Source organism: Glycine max, chromosome 18, assembly GCF_000004515.6.
Source record: "Glycine max cultivar Williams 82 chromosome 18, Glycine_max_v4.0, whole genome shotgun sequence".
Lineage (NCBI taxonomy): Eukaryota > Viridiplantae > Streptophyta > Magnoliopsida > Fabales > Fabaceae > Glycine > Glycine max.
In genome coordinates this window covers 46423801-46442555 of record NC_038254.2, presented here as the reverse complement: position 1 = coordinate 46442555, position 18755 = coordinate 46423801, and the positions used below count along the sequence as shown (strand labels likewise).

Sequence of the window (18755 nt, the reverse complement as noted above, 5' to 3'; positions counted from 1 at the left end):
AAACCTGCTGGGGAGGGGGGAACTTCAAGGGAAGGGGACTGTTGGGGGGGAGGCAACACACGAAGGGGATGCTGGGGGGGGGGGGGGGGGGGCCCCCCGGGGGGGAGGGGGGGGGGGGGGGGGGGGGGGGGACCCCCTTTAAAGGGCCCCGGGAGCCCCCGGGGGCCGGGGGGGAAACAAGGGGCCCCGGGGGAGGGCCCAACTGAATGCGCCTGCGTGCAGGGCGCGACCCTTAGCGCCTACATCCAGGGCGCGACCGTACGCGCCTCGTTGCAGGGCGCTTCCACCTCCTGTCAGCACCGCCTCCAGCAGCGGCCACGTGTCGCGTTCCTCAGGTAAGCGCTTTCAATTGCCAAAACAGCACCCCTTGGTAAATAAGAATGGAACAGACCCATTCTGGTAAATATTTTGTAAAAGTGACCCAATATGGTGATTTTGCCGGGTTACGTGGGTCAGCTCATTTGGTTGAATCAATTTTAACACCCTAAAAGAATGTTCAATGTTGTCTTTCCACCTTATTTCATTAATATCGTTAAGATAAATTTGGATAAAAGGGAAACATTGAACATTTTAAAAAAATAGAAGATTAAATTAAAAAATTTATAAATAAAAGGATCAAATTGAATAATTTAAATGAAAAGAGGGGATAAAAAATTAATTTAACCTCTTAATATTTATTATCTTTTCATCTAACTAATATATTATTTTATGTTATCTAGATAAATTTGAATTTTATTTTGCCTACAATATTTCTTTTATTAGCTAGATAACTTTTCTTCATTTTGTGATCATTTATTTATTTATTTACATTTTTCTATTTTAAATACCCAATTTGTTGTTTGTCATGTTTTTGTTAAGGGTCCATTTGGGGTGTATGCGAGTTTTTAATTTTTATTTTAAAATGAAAATTTCAAAACTAAACTTGTTTGGCATAAATGGAATCAAAATAATTTTTAAATCTTTTTCGAAATTCTTCTACACTCATTTTTTAAATTAAGAAAAAAAATTATAAATGTGATTTTTAGTTTAAAACACATATTTTTCACATTTGATAATGATACTTTTTGTTTTCACCATCGTTGTAACCACCATCACTAGGGGTGTACGCGTGTTGGTTTGGGTTGGGTTTGACAAAACCCATGACCTAACAAGTTGGTTTGGGTTTATTTTCTAATAAAAAAAATTAAAACCTAACCCAAACCAATCTGTCTTTAAACGGTTTGAATTGGGTTGAGTCAATGAGTTAAAACCTTTAAATTTGTGTATTATTTTTAAAATAATTTTTTTATAAGCTAAAATTTTTATTAAATAGAATATCCAATACATTACTTATAATTGTTATGTAGTCAAATCGTGGAAGAAAATATCAGGGGAAGAATCAAATTAACGTCATCATCATCACATAGACTAACATACTATGTTAAACATGGTTTAAAATTGAGATATAATAAAGAAGTTCAAGAGCTATGCCCACTAAGCCTAAAAACCCAAAAATAAACATTATTACAATGTAGTTTGAAAATTCAAATGTTCTCAAATAGTCAAATGAGTAGTACACTTGAAACTTCAACTAAATATAAAATAGTTTGAAACAAATTAAAAGGCAAAATAGATGTTCTACAACCAATTGGGAGTTGAAATCTTAATTTCATATTGACTAAGCGAAATCGTGAGAACTGAGAAAAGAAGAGATGGTCTCACTCTTAGTTACTAAATCTGATAATAATAGTAATTGATTTTTATAAATTTAAAAATATATAATAATAATATTAATTTAATACAAATTAATGAGTTAGTGAGTTCATATATTAAAACTCACGACCCAACCTAAAACTCGACAAGTTTAAATGGATTAGGTCTAGTTTGACCTAAACACTAAAAGTATTCAACCCAAACTGTTGTTTGGATTTAGTTGGGTCAATTTGGGTTCGCGGGTGACCTATACCCTTAAACACCCCTAATCACCACCAATGCTACAACTACCACAATCGTCGTCACTATCACCACTACCAATACCACCTCACCGTCATCACTACCATAATCATTGTCACTAACATAACTGGCTACCACCACCATGTCCACCAACACTACTACTATCACCACTATCATCAATGCCACCACCTTGGCCACCAACATCACCATCAGCATTGCTACCACCACCATCAATGTCACCGCCATTGTCATTATCATTATCATCATCACCACCTCCGCCACCACCAACATTGTTGCAACCACCACCACCACACAACCACTACTTGGTGCCACCACCAACACCAGCGTCACCATCGACATCACCATCACCATCGGCATTGCTACCACCACCACCATTAATATTACCATCATTGTCATTGTCACCACCAACACTACTACCAACAAACCACTACCACCATGTCATCATTGCTACCACCATCGGTATCGTCACCACTGGCTGCCACCACCACCACATTGTCACTATCACACCATCAACACCGTCGCCGCCACCAATTGCACCATTCACCACGACCACCAATGGTATCTCTACTGCTGCCTACTACTGGCATCACCTAGATCGCCATTGTCATCACCACCACACAAAAATGTTCTTAAACTAATCTTAATATAATATGAAACTTTAAAAATGAGCTTATTTTGAAACTAATCATTTTTTAAAACTGGTTTAAAATCTTTTTCTAAAATTAAAAACTTGGTTATTTTTAAAAATTTCAAAATTCAAAACTAAAAAACCACCCTGAACATGACCTAAGGTAATTAAGTTTGTTTTCATTAATCCTTTTTAATTTTAATAATTATTTTAAAAAACTAAATGGACCAATCAATTTGACCAAGAATTAGTTTGGTAAGCGGTGTATTAACTTTAAAAACTCAACTCGTTTTAGAACTTGTAAGAATTGTTCAAACTAATAAAGAAAACTAAGGTATTTTATAATAAAAAAACATTTTTTTCATTTTTCTATTTTCTTAATTTAACCAAGACAATTTTAAGATAAATAAAAACACTTATTTAAAGATTATTAATAGTTATAAATTATTTTTTCAATTTTATTCAATTTAATCCTCTAATTTAAAAGAAGAAAAAAGTGTTTGTCATCACTTTCTACATGATTCAATGCCAAACATTTCCTCAAAGATTCATATTGTGGATCTTATGAAGTCCCACATGGCTATGTGATTCCATACTCAGTATCCAAGTTCCAAATGTTATCCCTTGAGGCATCTTGAGTTGCAATGGGAGAGGGGTAATGACTTTGGGCAAGGCTAACTTCCATAGTGTTACGAATAGTGTGTATAAGACCTGGGATTAAACTCACCATTGTAAGACTAACTGGAAAGTACTAGTGATTACAACTTTATGCATACGAGTTGCAGCCTACAATCCAAATTGAGGACGAGTTTTTGGAGTTGGCTCACCCTCACGAGATCGTGATCCTTTATTCCGTTGTTGCCCTATTGTTGAATTTCATTAACGCCATTGCTGTCAATTTGGACGAAAGGGCAACATTGAACATTTTTAAAATTTAAAGACGGTAAAGGCAAATATCACAAGAAGGGAGTTGAATTGTGATATTTAGAAATTTTAAAACCTTTTTCTAAAATAACAACGTTATCTTCTGATAATAAAAACGTAAAAGAACAGAGATCAAATTTTCACAAAATGGTTTAGACGATGGCCTCAGATTTTATAAAACAAATAGAGATTTTCAAAAGCAAATTAAATTCAAGCCCTGAGTCAGTTTAGAGCATAAAGGAGAAAAACAAGAAAGATAAGACACAAGAAGTTATATTGGTTTGTCTCAACTACCGAGACTATGTCCAATTCATGACAAATCACCAAGTTCCACTAACTTCAACGAGTTACAAGTATTAGTCACTACCACTTCTAGCTCTACAACTCGAGCTCTACACCAAGCTTGTTATAACCAATATTTTTTTGTTACCAAACCAGTGTTAGCTCTAATACAAATTAGAAGATTTGTTTGTTTGTTTGCACACTGACTAACTTTCAATCGTCTTATAAACAGATATACAATCTCAACACATAGTCTTTTCTCTCAAGTTCATCAAAGTGTTTTGAGGGTAATTCTAAACTTTAAAATAATTTACATAAAGCTTTTTTTATAGAAAGAATTTGAATATGAGCGCTTCAGTTAATATTACATGTCTTCAAAGTATTAAACAAAGTCTTAAATTTCATCATTTAATGTTGTATCAGATCATGACTTTAGCTTGTAATTGTCTGAAATGTCAAACGCACATTCGCAAAGCAGGTTCTGATACCATGTAAGACACAACTTTTAACCTTTGCATTTGTTTGCATCTAATAAAATTTTGGTCCAACCTATTATGAGGATCACGTATCCAGCAACCCGGTCTAAAAAAAGGGGGGAAATTAAAGGTCCTAATTCATCTTCTGACACAAATGTCTTTTGACTTAACAAAGACTAAATTGAACATTTTAAAATTAGAAAAATTAAGTTGAATAATTTAAATAAGAAAGAGAGAGAGAGGGAGAGAGAGAGAGAGAATAACATATTTATTGACATGCAATTAATTAGCAAATAGTGTTACTATTAACCCATAGGATTGGTGCAATGATGTAAGGTCATGTTGCATTCACATGTAGGGGAACAGTCTATTAAGCAAGAGTATTTGCGTTCGATTTACACCGTGTGTAAAATTGTCTACGACCAACTTCAATCACACACCATGTGTAAGATTAGTCTCTGATCCAATAAATTGGAGGACACCTGTGATCTTTAAAAAAACTATCATTACTATTTGTGACATGGAACTATGCCTCAAATCATAACATTATGGTTTCCAATTTGTGTCTAAACCATTTCGGTTTTCTCGGACATATCCCATTATTAGCTCTTGAAAACATAAAAAAAAATGACAAGGTATTTCCCATGGAAAGTTAAAGACTAATTCCTCAAGGTGTTTTTGTTTATGAATTACAAAAGAGGAAGAAAATTAAAAGCCTCTTGGAAAAGAAATTTAAGTCATATCAACTCTTACATAATTCAACATTGCAAAAAAAAAGATGTTTTAGCGACTGAAGAATTTGATCGACAAATTGTTAAGTTCAGTCGCTAAAACAGTTAGCAACCAAAATAGAGACTGAATTATGTCGCAAAAACCCTAATCTCTAAGAACAAAGAGACCGATTACTAATTCGGTCTCAATTTAGCGACCGAAATCTTCGGTGACACTACACAAAATTTGGTCGCTGCATATTAGGTTGTCATTTGCTTGGGACCAAATCAGCAACTAAATACATCGGTCGCTAATAAATAAAAAAATTCTAAATAAAAAATGAATTAAAATATAATTCGATGGCTATTGAATAATTAGTTTTAAATAAAATTTTAAATAAATAATTTCGTTCAGTATCTCGATCGCAAATAAATAATAAAATTTTAAACAAAAAAAATGAATTAAAATATAATTGGGTTGCTATTGAATAATTAATTTTTATAGGGGTATTCGCTGGTCGGTTCGGACCGATTTTGATCAAATTTAGGATCCAACCCAATCAAATTTATCGGTTTGGTTTGGTTCGGTTTTCACAATTTTTTTTCTAATCCAACCCAACTCATTCATAAACGGTTTGGTTCGGTTCGAGCCAACTCATTACCCATTTAAATTTGGTCTTTTTTTCTTGGAAATACTATTTTATATCATAATTCTTCCAAATATTCAATACAATTAACACAATATTATCAAATGTATTAAAGTAGTAAAATTGATTCATTTAGCACCATCAACATAATATTCTAAAATAGATTAATACAAATTAAAACAAAATATTCTTCAACGAGATATACTATAAAAGTCTGAAACATAATTATTTTCTACAAACTAATTTCTTGCAACCAAATTTGCTACAACCACATTTGTGCAACCAAAATTTTTGAAGCAAATGAACAAAATATGATCCATTAATATTATAAACATGGTAGAAAAAATAAATATAAAAAAGGTGAAACAAATAATAATGTACATGAAAGTAATACTTTAAGAAGTCTCAACACTAGTCCCAACGCTTGGAGTCCCAATACTTGCAGTATTGAAAGTCAAACCAAACAACTCTAAAAATTGAAGTACAATCCTGTTAGCACAAAAATTAATTGAAATTTTATACAAATATAAAAAATGAAATAAGAGATTACACACCTGATTCAATCTTTTCTGCTTCATTTATTTCAACTTGCAAGTTATTAACATTTTGCTTAGTAGATCTAAGCCAATTTTGGACACAAATGAGAGCTTCAACATTAGTAGGACTCTAAGAACTAGGAAATGAATCTAGAATTCTACCTCCTCTACTAAATGCGGACTCAAATGGTATAATAGATACAAGAATAGCCAATATATCTCTAGCCATACAGGAAAGAATATAATATTTGGATGCTTTCAATTTTCACCAATTCAAATGTCAAACTCAGCATGGTCATCTTCAACATCATCCTCAAAATATCTATCTAACTCATTTTTTTGCACCTCACATATGCATGAACTCTCCATTCAACAAAGTATGCCCATTTCAAACACTCAATGCTCAGGCTAAATATGAAATAGCCAAGTTATCAACACTTGCATTATCCATTGTTACACAACAAACTTTTGAAATCCCCCATTCTTTTAAACAATTCTCTAGGGTTATCCCTATGGTTTCACCTATTTGGTTATAAATCAAACAAAATTTCAATATTTTTTTATTCAACTCCCACCCTTCACCAATGTAATGAGCTGTCACAACATGTAATTCATATTTTGAATTGACGTCCAATTATCCATAGTAAGTGAAACCATTTGTTTATTTGCAGATAACACATGCTTCAACTTCTCTTTTTCATCATTAAACACATGCATGCAATATCTAGTAATAGTTAAACGAGAAGGAATTCTAAATTTAGGTTGAACATCTTCCATGAACTTCTTAAACCCTTCATTTTCAACAAACTTAAAGGTAAGTCCATCAATAATTATCATCTTTGCAAGTGCTATTAGAGTCTGCTCTTGATTAAAATCAACAAGTTTCATACTAACTTTATTAGGGTCACTCTCACTATTACTTCCAAAAACAATTGTCTTTTTCTTTTTATCAACCTGCCTGTGTGGGTTTTTTTGTATATTGTTGGAACGCATGTCTTCTCAAGTTAGAGGTTCCATAGATAGATCTCATATGATGCATTACAGTACTTACAATAATCCCTACCATCTTCCTTCTTAATAAAATGTTCCTAAACATTAGAAGGGGGTCTAGCAATTTTTTTTCCTTACATTTGCTTGTGCAGATTCAGGTTGTTGTCCTTGCCCTCATTGTGGTGGAGTTTCATGTCCTTGTGATTCTGAAGGAGCTTTTGTCCTTTGCTGTGGTAGAGTTGGAGTATGACATGGAGAGGGAGTGCTAATTGGTGGAATTAGAGATGGATCATTAACACTCCCTGTACTACTTTTCTTTTCCAATTGTCTTATTTTCAAATTCTAAATAACCTATCCACAATGAAACATTACACTTTACACCTTTATTGGAGAATTTCAAATTGATTTCAGCTTTTTTATTTGATTCCCAAAACCTCATGTTACCCATTAATGCCTGGATCCTCGAGGAAATTAGAAAAAATAACCAAATTTTATTTGGGCATCAAATAGATCAACAAATATGAATCCAAATAATCTAACGTAATAGTTACATTGATACCAAATAGAGTTTTAATAATATTTATAAAAATAAGTGACGAGCACAACACACAATCAAAAAATAAGTGGTATATAAAAAGAGTTGTTAATTATGTTGGTTGGTGAAGAAAATTTGAGAGTCGAAAGTGAATGTAAAGAAGCATGAAACAAGGTTTGTTGTGAAGTGAAGGGATTGTTACAGGATGACTGAGAAAATTAGGCAGGTTAAATCCAAATTTTAGGTTCTCCTTTCAGTCTCGTTTTGGATGGTTTTTATAAGGTTAAATTCAAATTTTAGCCTTATATAAGAAAAAAATAATTTTTGATTTTATCCCAACACGAGAAAATCTTTTAAAATTAGTTATTGTTATATATAAAGAAAAGATAGGATAATAATTAGTCCAAATTTATGAATTATTTTTTAACGAAAGTATTTTTATTTAAATAAATCTTCGACTAACGCTATTTTATGGATTTTTCTTATCTCTTTCTATCCTTTCCATTTTTTAAAGTTTAATTTCAATATTTTTTTAAAAAAAATTATCAATTGTTAAAATTAATCTTATATCACAATATAAGTTATTTATCATAAATTTTAATTATATAAAAAACATTTATCATAGTGTGTTTTTGGCTTCTTGCGATGACGAGGTGGATTTATCCCCCAATTTATTAAGTGCGTGTTTGGATGAGCGTTGATAAAATTGATTTTAAATCAAAGTGATTTTATATAATTGATTTTGAAGTAATGTGATTTTTGTTTGGGTAACATATATTAGAAAATTGATTTTTAAAGAGTAATGTTTGGATACTATTAGTCATAATTGATTTTGAAAGTAAAATTATTAAAATAGACCTTAAGTCTTTGAATACTTATTTGTTATTATATTTTACTATTTTTTGATATACATATAAATAAATTAAAATTAAATAGATATATAAACTCGTATTCATTGTAAAAAATTAAAATTAACATAAGTACACAAATGTATCTAAATTAAAAAGTACAAATAAGGAACATATATAAAGTCAATCAAATTCAATAATAAATACTATATTAGTTTTTTTTTCTTATAGTCTCTCCTGAGTGTTGAAATCATTCTTGAAGCATTCTATTACCTAACCCATGGCCAATCATATTTAAGAAAATTGCAACCATTTCTTGAACCCCATGCCCTTAGTTTCCTTTAAGCCTTGCTCAACTAATTTAGTGCAAAGTTTATGAAAAATAGATTTTTCCATGTGAAACATCTCATAACAACGAATTGAATGTCCTTGTAATATTTCATAAACCTATGTATGACCTGTATGTTCACTAGTTCTACGTGGCTCTTTACATATATGCATTATTGCATACTCACCAACCAATGCAGCCACATAAGAAGCATCTTCCAAAATGTCATTGTCTTCATTGCTTTCAAGCTCAAATTTTTTAATCCAATTATTCATTTAACTGTTAACACCTATCTAAATACATGACTTAATAATGATAACAAAGAAATAATATAACAATAGTGCATTTATACATATTATAATAATCCATTTAATTCATTACATAAATGAAAGAAGCCAATAATAGTCAAAAGCCCCTACTACATTACGTAAATGACAAAAGCAAATAATAGTAAAATAATACATATAATAGTCAAAAGTATACACTAGCAGTCCAACTCCTATGACATAAACTAAAGTGACATATTCATGAATAAGGAATTTTTAACTGCATCTTTAAGCCAATGTAACCTTTTCTCATCTTCACCTCGCAAAGCAATGAACATCTCCCTTGCTGGCTTAAATAACATCAAGTTACAACATTTGGTATGTAGCTCGGTGTCATTTGCAACTTCAAGTAAGGTCTTAAGTTCTTTCACCACTTCATTAATAGATGCACTAGTTACATCTTCTATACGTGACCTACATGTTTTTGCAATGTCACTAACTGCCTCAGCTATCTTTGATGAGGCATTTAATTTCTTTTTACCAATCTTCTCAATATGATCAATTCACTTGCACTTCTCTCCACTCTTTTGGCTACCAATTGCTTGACAATCAGTTCCTTGTGAAGCATTTATATTAATGTCTCCAAATTCATTTGTTGCTCCTACACTAACATCATGAGTGTCTCCTGATCCTTCTTCCATATTTATGTTAATACCATCAAGACACGAGCGATACACATCATTAACATCACCACCAAGTGTACTTGGCAATATCCCTGATGATGGTACCCACATAAAATCTCCGGTAGCCACTACATCCTTAAAAACTATAGTTAGTTGATGAGAAAATGGAAGTCCTTTGTACCTAAATTTTCCATATAAAGGATTTTCCTGCATGTTTACAATTCATCATATATAATAGTCACACTAAATATAAGCTTTTACCATATATTAAGTACACTTAAATATGACATACCAGTTGTTTGGTCTCCCACCATTCATTTGGTGCATCAACAGTGTTCCTGATATTGTCTCATCCTAAATCAGTTTCTTTTCCAAATAATTTGTACCATACACGCCAATCTTTTCTCAAGTTATCATACTTATTTTTTAATTGTACCTTGTTATAAGTCCTTCTAGTTAATTGTGTAAACTTGGATTGAATACCTTTCCACCCTACCTTAGTAAAGCTAGAACCAAGGCATTCCCCTTTAGTAATTTTCTCCAAACATGCTTCAATAAAAGCTTCATTTGCTTTTGAATCCCAAGTAGCTTTTTCTTTGTCAATATTTTGTGAAGGATTCACAACAACTTTTCCTCTAATAGTACTCATAATCTAAATAAATTTTTATGAATAAATAAATATTAATTTATTAAAACAAAAGGAAAAAAATAGTAAAGCGGTGTTTTTTATTTTATCATATATGTTACATACACACTTAATATCAACCAATACATTTTTATCCCTACTATACTCATCAAATATATCAAGAACAAGTCATAGAAACTATATAATAAAAATAAAAATAAAATAAGAACAAATGAAAAAGTAAAACATATTATTTTAAACAAAAATTATAATACGTTTGTTTTGGAAGTCCACTTTAAAAAATATTTTGTAAACAATGATAAGAATAAGATAATAGTCCAATAAGAGATGTTAATATTCTAAAACATAAGCATAAATTCGAAACACAACTCTAATAAGATAAAATAGTGCAAGAGGTTCTTAAAACATTTCTTTCAACACAACACAATAATAAAATGAAATAGTATTATTAACTTACCTTTGAGCTCAAAGAGTCAAGTACAGTATTTGCACACCACAAGATTTCAGCACAATATGTGTACTACTGTTTCAATGGAGGTCCTATGAAGTGAAGATGGTAATATTCCTTCTTTAATCGAGAGAACAAGTAAATGTAATAATAAATTTTCAACTACCGAAATAAATGAAATCTTAAGAAAATATGGATGTCCAACTACTGCATTATAATATAGTCTGTCACAAAAAGTACAAGGGTATCATAAAGAAACATGTAAATAATAATATTTTATGCTTTCGTGAATCAATTCACGTTGAATTGAAAGCTCCTCCTACCTGCTTCAAAGTCATCGTGGTTTTGAGGGTCGAACGTGAAATTATAAAATGGTATCCAAACATATTGTTATACAGTCAAATCAAGTTTGACCAAAATCACCGTGATTCATCATGGTTACACCACCAAACCAAACATGCTATAAATTGTTACTATTTTATTAAAAGCACTAAAGGAAATAATACATTATCAAACCTTCCTTGATTGTCAAATTATTTTTTTTAGTTTTTAATATATATATATATATATATATATAATAAAATTTATATTTTAATTATGGGTTCACTGATCAATTCAACGGGTCAACGAATCTATAAATTTAAACCCGTAGTCCAACTCTTACATGAATGGTTTTGATCGGTTTGGTTCTGTTTTGACCCAAACACATAAATGACCAAACCCAAACTATTTAGATCAGTTTGGATCAGTTTGGGTTTGCGGGTGACTCATACCCATAAACACCCCTAAATTTTTAAATAAATACATTCGATCGCTAACAAATAATTGAATTTTAAATGTAAAATAAATTAAAATATAATTTGGTCACTAATTATTAATTAATTTTTAAGTATAAAATAAATTAGAAATGCAATTCGGTCGCTATTAAATATTTTATTTTTAAATATAAAATAAATTAAAAATATGGCTCAATGGCTATTTAGTAATGAATTTTAAAATAAAATAAATTGGTCATCGATTTGGTCGCTAAACGAAAATATTGTGTTTTTTATTATTTTTTTTTCATTTATTACATTTGACCTGTTTAATCATTATCGACTGTAAATATAATTTTTAATTAAACTATATAATCAAAATTATAAATAAAAGTAGACATTCAAAATGTGTAAATATAGCTATAATAACAAAGTTCTAAATTAAAGATTGATAAAGTGCAAATTCAAAGTTTTCACAATTTAATAAAATGTAAAGTCAAAGTTTATAAAGTTCAAATTCATAACTAACATGGCATAATCAAACTTAATCAGGAGTCAATGGTCCTTTGACATGTCATGAGGACAATCAACCGAGTATCCTCAACATGGTGCTCAGTTCCATCCGATGTGGTAGTCAATGGATGGATTAGGAGCTGGCATGATAGGCTGAATATGCAAGTGTTGTAATATATGTTGTATTTGCTCATTTTGTTGACAATTTTTCTCATTTTGCTCTTGCATTTGTTGTCGCATCTCCTGTCTTTGCTGGTCATGATTCTCCATCAGTTGCAACATCTTTTCCTCAAGTGTCCTATTCTTATTTGCCTTTGCCAAAAGTTCAACATTCAGTTTAGTAATTGTCTCATGCATTTCCTCTATTTGGTCTTCCACATGAACAATAAAAGTAGATGGAGCTCATTTTAAGCAATTAAACATTTTGCTCAAAGTATCCAGCTTGTACACGTTCCCCTTATAATTTGAACCTCCAACAACATTCAAATATATTTCATTTAAATTTCTGTCTATGTTACATGTCACTTAATTGATGTGTATATATTTAAGAAAGTATAGAAAGTTGTTCTTGGACAAAAAAACCAATAAATGAATTGAAAACTAAAAGCAAAAAAGAAGTGAAAAGGAGATTGAGATGAAGTATGTTAATATTGATATATTCACGAAAGTTTAAAATAAAAAAATAGTAAAGAAGAAAAGAAAAGATAATAATTATTCTTGTTTAAAAAACTCAAAAGACGTCATTAAATAAAAACAATAAGTAAAATGACGTATAAAAAAAGATTAAGCTAAAGTATATTAATATTGGTATTTCAAACAGGTACGGTTTATTTTTTAAAAAAAGGGTAGTAAAAAAGGGAGAAAAAAAATAAGAAGCCTCGAGAACTTAATTAAAAAATGATAAACTTTTAAAGTTAAACAGAAAATGTTTAATTAACAAATTATAAGTCATTATAAGTTTTTTACTTCACCTGGATGAAATATATTTAAAGAACCAAAGCTTAAAAGAACAAAAAAGTCCCGTAAAAAAATAACAAATTAAGAAAAATTCAAAACAATTCTAAGAGATAATCAAATAAATATTATTCAGCAAGTCAAGCTAATATATAACCTTTACAACTGTTGCAATAAACCAGAAAACACTATAGCATCATAAAATTAATATAAAAAAAAAAAAAAAAAAGTTAGAACCTAGTCATATCATTTGGACCGTTTTCTTAAAGACTAAAGCGTAAAGAATACTCAATTTCAGCCTATTTTCTGCATGTAATGCCTGACAACTGATGAAGAAATCATGACAGTGGGACAAGGACTTATGGTAAGAGAAATATATATCCAAGATTTTGTTCAAGTATTGCGCAAATTTTCCATTTGAGCTTGCCAATTTTTCTCGATCAGATTCTAGTCATTTTGTATTAGATGAGTAAACCAGAACAGTGGTGAGTCTGGTGCCAGAGAAAGTTAAATGACATACACCATAATTAAAATAGAATCATGCTCATGTTGATTAACTGATGATAACTTCTCATCAACACTAAAAGAGTGTACATATGAGACACAACAGCAAATTTCAGAGTGAGTTTCAGAAAACCATGGTTTCCAAATATTATGGATGGATATCATTCAAGAACCCTTCATCAAACAGTTTAAACTTTGGGGGAGTTGGTCATTGATGATTATCAGGGAAAAAAAAAGAGATTATTGAAGTTAGTCGCAGTTTTTGAACTGTCTTTCTCAATCCAAAATAAAGAGATATTTCTCTGCCTCTGGCATGTGTCTGCATTAAAAAAAAGCATCATCCAAGAGTTCCTATTGTGTATAACATGAAAAAAGAATGGATGGTGCCTAACCTCTATAAATAAGTATAAAATCAAGAGTCACATTGCCATTTACTACAAAAGCAGCACCAAGAATCACAATCTGCCCAATGTGTTCTTAGCAAATTCCGGATCCAGCTGTCTAGCCTGGAAACATATATTATTGTCATCATGAAAAACAGTATGAAGAGTAACATGAAAATGCCATATTGCGAAATTGTACATATATCATGCCAAAGCAATATTTGTAAGCGGGCCCCATGCAATCACAGTGACTTTGCCAGGGTTAACTTTTGCTTGATGAACCAAAAAAAGCAGCAGCTGATTCTTCAATGGGCTTCCCCTTTGGTGGAGGAAAACTTTGGTTGCCAAGTCCATCTGCGCCATGGACAAAATCTGCAACACGGAGTTTTGTTCCATTCTGCAAAAAGAAACAAGGATTACAATAATTAATGGAGTCAAGTGCGACGAAATACTTGAGAAGCAGAACTTTTAATTTCATACTGCAAATACTGTGCAACTTTTTCAGTGAATTGATCTACTACAATGCACCTGAAAGAAATAAACAGATTTCAACTCACAACAAAAATAGATTAATTATCTCAATTAAATATAAAAGTGATAAAACTTTGTGATATTCAGGTTGAAATGAGAAAAATAATTGCATGGTGACTGTAAAAAATTATTACGCATTTGTGCCTCACTGAAATATTCAAGTGAGCTGACAATGTAATACAAATAGTGTAAAGTATCCAGACTATATGATTATTGTATAGGCATTGAATTAAAGATCAAGTATACCAGTAATTAGTTCTAAATGCTCACTCATATTACATTCATAGCAATTTCCAAAACAAAATAAATAAATATATATATATATATATATATCAAGTTTTTAAATATGTTTTTCCTCACAAGTTTTTTTAATCACAGGTCAATCTGGCTTTTGGGATCTTGGATGGCATGTTTCAAGATCTTTAAAGTAGCAAGAGATAAACAATATATCTCAAGAGTAGTTCTGGTGAAACGAACTTTTGATGAATATGCTCTACTGCCTGCTCTGCTATTTGTTATGGCTAGAGGTTATGTCTTGGATGAGTTCATTGACTGCTTCAATGACACTGCTGTGTGCTTTGCTGTGGCTTGAGACCCTTCAATTTTACTAGCATCACAACAAGAAGATAAATGGATAAACAAATAGAAATTATAAGAACAACAACAAATAACGACTCAAACAAACACACAACATATATAATGGTCCAATTCGGTGTGAATAAGATTATTCCCGTAATTAAGCAGTGTGTGTAAGCGTAACACTGTTGTAAACCCCTTGTACCATATTCAATTCCTATAGAAAGTTCTTGGATTTTACTACCAAATGTTTTGATATTGAACTAATGTATACATCACTCTATAAGTTCTTTTTATGAAATTATTTTATTTATATTCATTTGGGTGATTCCCGAATGCTTATTATAGGTACAAATTTTTAGAACTTTCTGTAATGTTTTAGTGTAATAAGTATGTAACATGATGACTCTAGATTACATATACTAGAATAATCTAACGTTTCTGGAAATAATAATTTTAGATTGAACTAAATATTAAATACTTGTAAATTGTCTTACTATAGTCGGCGCAGGAACTCTATAAACATGCAAAGAAAACGATATTGTATTAAGCTAGTAAAAGCAATACAATTTTACTACAATTGTTCAAAAACTCCGCTGCTACTCCCCAGTATCTATATTCCACTAACAATTTGCTACACGTTCATTACACTATTTCTCTTCAAAAGTCATTTACTACATTTTCTAACTAAACCCATGTCTAACACCAATCAACATCTAACACTTTTTTATTCGCCTAAAATACTAACAATGGCAGGCAAGGGAGTAGGAACGATGATAATAATACCTGGAACGATAAGTTTTAGTTTGTGCATAGCTTTGTGATAACAATATATAGATAGATAATGGAATTGACAGAAAACCCTACAGATTTCTATGTGATTTAAAAAAAAAAAGATATACATTTAAAATTTAATAAATTAGTTTGAAAGAATTATCTATTTTTAAAAAAAATCTTAAAAATTTGTAAATAAATTCACAAGAAGAATTGCATAATACCTAAGGACTTTCCTGCGAAATTTTTAAAATTTAAAATATATAAAAACTAATAAATGAATTCGTAGGAAAATCTGTAACAATGAAATCAGGGATAAGCTCATAAATGTGGATCTCCACTTCAGTCAGGATAGCTTCCTTAGCTGATCTATCACCAGGTTGATTAGTTTCTCTGTAAACATGGTTTCAAGTATTTCTTACAATAAGATTAATAAAATCGCCTTCCTTCAAATTGGATTTTGCTTTTGGGTCAACCTTTTATTTATGGGTCCAAGTTCCATAACTTTTCTGTCTGGGCTTTATCTTTTTTGAAATATGGAAGGATCCTGATTTAATCTTGGCCCAACTTTGTTGTCATCCATTTATGCTAGGGCTACTATACCTTCACCATATCTTATTGGTACAAGCTCTAAAGCTCCATTGGATTGTTTTCTTTTTCGTTTGTTTCATACTTAGAAAATGAAAACCCCAATAACTAACGCAAATGACATTTGACCCAAAGAAAAGGATAGCAACGAAAGCAACACGTTGTTGTTGTCGTGGGTTTGGTTGGAAGTTGAGCAAACCGTTGAATATGTGCCAACCTTATTATACATTAGCCTTGGACTCTTCTATTATTCCTTTGGCTTCTTTTGTCGTTATGCTTCTTCATCCTTTGGCTGCCACTTACAACCACCTTCCAATTTTGCACTGATCAGAATTGGTTCTCTTTGTTTACTTGTTGCACCGAATTTGTAATCTTGTTATGTTGATGTTTTCACAATTTCAGCAGTTTTTTCGGAGTGGTGCCAAAAGGAACAATAAAATCAATAAATTAGGTCAATTGTATTATGAGCCGCTCAATTAAATAGTACACAAAGTGAATGGGTGAATGAAATTGGAAAATTTTCTCATGTTGAATGTTCATGGTCACACGTCGGTACCCACTTAAAACTGTTATGCGAGTCTCACTACATAGAGTATATGATTAGTTGTAGGACTTAATAATTTTGTATTTTGGACAACAAAAGAATTTGTTAAATGGATTGGAGTGCAAACCTTGGCTAAATTTTCATGTCAACCATAAAAAAGCGTAACTACAAATTGTGGCTTTTGCGTAGATATGGATCAGTTGTTGGTAATGTACAATCAAATAAGCACTCGACATACGTGCACAATTGATAGTACAAGTTTGAGTTTTAGCTTTTTAATTTTATTTCAAAATTATTATTTTCTTACTGAATTTTTATTTCAAAATTATTGATAATTTAGAAATTAAAGACCTGATATTTTTTCCAACTCTAGCCATTAGTAATGTTTGATTTTCACAGTACATTGGAACAGAGGATTAAAATAGTGGAGGAAGACAAAATTTTACAATGAAATACTAGTATATGACTTTTAGTTGAAAAGAAGAGTAAATAAAGATAGTTAAGTTCAAATACTACCACTATATATCAATTAATTATTGCTATTATTAACCTTAAACATCAATAAATGCATAATGGGCGCCTATCCTTGTTCCTGTCAACTGTAATTGCCTGCTCCAATTATTATCGTATTGACCAATCAAACCAACAAATATAACAAACCCACTCACGTAGTTGTATGATTCAATCATTATAGTCAACAAATAGTATAGTATGTCTTTCTTCAGTGACTATATTTATTATTCAATAAACACAGCAAAAGAAAATTCATTATCGACATAATCCAAAATTCCAAATCACACACCCAACATATCTGGATGCTTTCCTCATAACAGACGACTGAAATTTTTATTACAAAGAAAATAAAAATAACAGATAAACTATCCTTTTTGTTTTTTCAACGGTACATTGTACTAATAAGTTATTTCTTTTATACAGGTGGACCGTACAATAAATATATTTCATTGTCACATATTTCTAATTATAAGCTTTATAATTGAATAGTATCATCTTGTTAAAACTCTTGCTTTTCTTCAAGGAAGAAATTAGAATTTAGAACAACGGATAAGGTACTCATGGTTGAAAATTGAGTACCAAGCAAAAAGCATATTTTGGACCATTAGATATATACATGTATATCTTAATGAATGGTTAAGATTGATATAGAGGCAATAGGAAAGGATTTTGAATAATTTTGGCTAGTGTATTACCTAGCTCCTGATTCAAAAAAAATGCAAACCAAACCAAGCAAATTCAAATATGTAAGGAAAACACAGGACTGAGTGTGACTGTGTTACCAAAGAAAGGTATATGATGTATCATGCCCCACTACCTAGGCAGTAAATATTGCAGCAGCATCCCTAGGGAAAATGAGGGAGCATGACCCTCTACAAAATATGGGAATCCTATGCTAATTTTCTTTCATAAAGTCGAGGCCAGGCTAAATAACACGCATAGAGATCCTGCTACCAGCATCAGATTTCCACTGTTGCAAACCACTGTTTTTCTGAAACAGAATGATCACAAAAGAATCAACAACATCAAGTCAAACGTTCACGCCAAACAAAGTGTTATATTTTGAGTGTGTTTTTGCTGTGATGTTTCCTCTCTGTACCATTTCTGTTTTTCTGCAGCTGCTCCTACAAAACCATGTGTACATGTTTGCATTTTGCAACTGGGTTGGTTTATTGCTATGCGTCTAAATTTGACTTCCACCCTATTGTTTTCCATGGGAA

The 18755-nt window shown here is 31.3% G+C and overlaps 1 non-coding gene across 1 annotated transcript; it reads right to left on the bottom strand.

Annotated features, from left to right (window-relative positions):
* Positions 1-9368: 9368 nt before the first annotated feature.
* Positions 9369-10455, bottom strand: LOC102668034 (L10-interacting MYB domain-containing protein). The gene is made up of 2 exons (XR_005889567.1): positions 10099-10455; positions 9369-10013 (listed from the first exon to the last, which is right to left on the bottom strand). It is a non-coding gene; the product is annotated as a L10-interacting MYB domain-containing protein (transcript).
* Between the last annotated feature and the right edge of the window lie 8300 nt (positions 10456-18755).